Source organism: Littorina saxatilis, linkage group LG7, assembly GCF_037325665.1.
Source record: "Littorina saxatilis isolate snail1 linkage group LG7, US_GU_Lsax_2.0, whole genome shotgun sequence".
NCBI classification, from domain to species: Eukaryota; Metazoa; Mollusca; class Gastropoda; order Littorinimorpha; family Littorinidae; genus Littorina; species Littorina saxatilis.
In genome coordinates, this window is record NC_090251.1 from 53,354,276 (window position 1) to 53,358,334 (window position 4,059).

Here is a 4,059-nt window from a genome sequence, read left to right on the forward strand (position 1 = left end):
ATCACTCTTTCAACTACAGTTCACTGTGGATCTTTAGGCTGCCACTAGTATCACTCTTTCAACTACAGTTCACTGTGGATCTTTAGGCTGCCACTAGTATCACTCTTTCAACTACAGTTCACTGTGGATCTTTAGGCTGCCACTAGTATCACTCTTTCAACTACAGTTCACTGTGGATCTTTAGGCTGCCACTAGTATCACTCTTTCAACTACAGTTCACTGTGGATCTTTAGGCTGCCACTAGTATCACTCTTTCAACTACAGTTCACTGTGGATCTTTAGGCTGCCACTAGTATCACTCTTTCAACTACAGTTCAGAGGATCTTTAGGTTGCCACTAGTATCACTCTTTCAACTACAGTTCACTGTGGATCTTCAGGCTGCCACTAGTATCACTCTTTCAACTACAGTTCAGAGGATCTTTAGGTTGCCACTAGTACACTGTATCACTCCTTCAACTACAGTTCACTGTGGATCTTTAGGCTGCCACTAGTATCACTCTTTCAACTACAGTTCACTGTGGATCTTTAGGCTGCCACTAGTATCACTCTTTCAACTACAGTTCACTGTGGATCTTTAGGCTACCACTAGTATCACTCTTTCAACTACAGTTCACTGTGGATCTTTAGGCTACCACTAGTATCACTCTTTCAACTTCCGTTCACCGTGGATCTTTAGGCTGCCACTAGTATCACTCTTTCAACTACAGTTCACTGTGGATCTTTAGGCTGCCACTATAGTATCACTCTTTCAACTACAGTTCACTGTGGATCTTTAGGCTGCCACTAGTATCACTCTTTCAACTACAGTTCACTGTGGATCTTTAGGCTGCCACTAGTATCACTCTTTCAACTACAGTTCAGAGGATCTTTAGGTTGCCACTAGTATCACTCTTTCAACTACAGTTCACTGTGGATCTTCAGGCTGCCACTAGTATCACTCTTTCAACTACAGTTCAGAGGATCTTTAGGTTGCCACTAGTACACTGTATCACTCCTTCAACTACAGTTCACTGTGGATCTTTAGGCTGCCACTAGTATCACTCTTTCAACTACAGTTCACTGTGGATCTTTAGGCTGCCACTAGTATCACTCTTTCAACTACAGTTCACTGTGGATCTTTAGGCTACCACTAGTATCACTCTTTCAACTACAGTTCACTGTGGATCTTTAGGCTGCCACTAGTATCACTCTTTCAACTACAGTTCACTGTGGATCTTTAGGCTGCCACTAGTATCACTCTTTCAACTACGGTTCACTGTGGATCTTTAGGCTACCACTAGTACACTGTATCACTCCTTCAACTACAGTTCACTGTGGATCTTTAGGCTACCACTAGTATCACTCTTTCAACTACAGTTCACTGTGGATCTTTAGGCTACCACTAGTATCACTCTTTCAACTACGGTTCACTGTGGATCTTTAGGCTGCCACTAGTATCACTCTTTCAACTACAGTTCACTTTGGATCTTTAGGCTACCACTAGTATCACTCTTTCAACTACAGTTCACTGTGGATCTTTAGGCTGCCACTAGTATCACTCTTTCAACTACAGTTCACTGTGGATCTTTAGGCTACCACTAGTATCACTCTTTCAACTACGGTTCACTGTGGATCTTTAGGCTACCACTAGTACACTGTATCACTCTTTCAACTCCGGTTCACTGTGGATCTTTAGGCTACCAATATAGTACACTGTATCACTCTTTCAACTACGGTTCACTGTGGATCTTTAGGCTGCCACTAGTATCACTCTTTCAACTACAGTTCACTGTGGATCTTTAGGCTGCCACTGTATCACTCTTTCAACTCCGGTTCACTGTGGATCTTTAGGCTACCAATATAGTACACTGTATCACTCTTTCAACTACGGTTCACTGTGGATCTTTACACTGAAAATCCCCAGCTTTCTGGCTGTTCCTTCATTTTGGAATACATGTATCACAAAAGTCCGTTTGGAAAGTTATCCAAATTCATAGTTCACAGGAAAGTAATTAGGCTGTAATGTTTAACTCAGTACTCTCTCGCTCTCACTCAGTCTCAGTCTCTGTATGTTATGGTGTGCCGCACAGCTCTGTGTCGCAGCTGTTTCTCAATTTTATCTCATAGCAGACGTAGTAGAAAAGCAAACATCACTTCTCATCATCATCATCATTATCGCAATGTCCTGTCATTACTGCATCAAGTAACTGGGTGAGTCATTACCAAGCAATTGTTCACAAGGCAGTTGTCATGGCAACCCTGATGGGGTTTTACAGCTGCCTGCAGTTCAGACAGTAATGATGATGATGATGATGATGATGGTCATCATCATCATCATTACCGTCTATCGTTAGAGCAGAGCTCCGAGGAACGCAGTGCCGATGATACCAGCGCAGACGGGCTACACTATTGATTTTTGTTTGCCGTTAGTGTTACCACTAAAACTCTTGTTCTGGTTCTACAAGTTATGTACAACTTTAACGCGCTGTAAGTACAAGCTGCTCTCAGTAAACCAAGGCGCATTTTGTTCTCACGAGAAGCTTGCTGAAAGGGCAAGAGATGGAGAAATCTTAAACGAACCGACTGACGAGTAATTTCAGTCTTCTCAGTGAAGCCGGACGGGAACTGAGAAGTTCACAATCACAAACACTGCATTCACAGTCTCCATTGTAATTATAGCAGAATAACAGCGATATATATACAAGTATGAAAAAAGAAATACATGCGTACATCAACCGGCAGTTGTAGTTATGGACACTAACATTGAAATATTACTGAACACGATAACTCTCTGTATAGTTACTCCCTAATAGTCAAGCGCCTGTGCCGATGAACAGCCGAAAACGGTCCAAGGGAAGCAACTCTAGCTAACGCACCTTGCAAGCTCGCGAGTCGATCTCTCACTTCGGAGTTCAGGTGGAAAGTGTTTTCACACCAAAAAAACATCGGTTTCACTCAAGGATCAGGAGTTCAATAAATTTAATCCATTTAGTGTGTTCAATCAGCGACGCTTTGAGCCACTGATTGTCTGTTATTGCCAGACACCGTTCAATGTTCATATTAACACAAAGCCGCGTTCGCTACTGTTTAGGACGCCATCTTGAAATAAACATCGGCTACCCTCCCAACGATAACACGCTTTTTATGATAAAATTATTCATGCATAAGTCGCAAAACACAATGATCAGGTTACTCACGCGTCGTAGATTTAGCACAGTGGATGTACTTTCGTAAAAAGAGAGCTGAAAACGGAACGAGCAGCGTTTTCTGTTATCGTCTAGCTGGTCATCAAGACTATCATCATTATCATCGAGTGATGACGTTCAACACTGCCCCCTGGCGGAGTGTTGCTGACAACATCGTTATTTCAAGTTTGTCAGTGATGCGCAAGCTGACGACGATGCGATGCGGCATGGAGAAACTGCTGAGAGAGCGAGAGAGAGAGAGAGAGACTGACTGACACTAACACAAACCAAACAGCCTCTTTCAGGGGGGGGGGGGGGGGGGGGGGGTACACAAGAATCATGTAATAAACACAGGAAAAATAGAAAACATAACACTGATACAAACGTATGCAAAATACACAGTGTTTTTTCCAAGCGGCATACCTCCATCAACAATCATTCAAATCAGTGCTGTCTATATATATATACAGCCGAACTGAATAGAACTTGAAAAAATTCTACGGAGACAATTAATTAATCCTAATTATTACTTATCATTGACAGTCTTAACTTAATTGCAAAAAAAAACACTTTGCTAAACAGGGGCGGACGAGGGGGGGGGCACAGGGGGCACGTGCCCCCCCCCCCCCCCCCCCCTCGCCCGAAAAAAAAAAAAAAGAAGAAGAAGAAAAAAAGATTTTTCTAAGCTGATTCTATCACCATTTCTAAGTTCAAATGGCACCAGATGGCACCATTTTGCTTCTTTGGGCAAAAACAATTTTCCGGGGGCGCATGCCCCCGGACCCCCCTAGCAAATTCGGGCGCTTCGCGCCCATCGCATTCACTTTCGATTCAAAGTGCACCCCCCCTTACAAAGCAACTGATCCGCCCCTGCTAAATCTACAATTGTTTCTG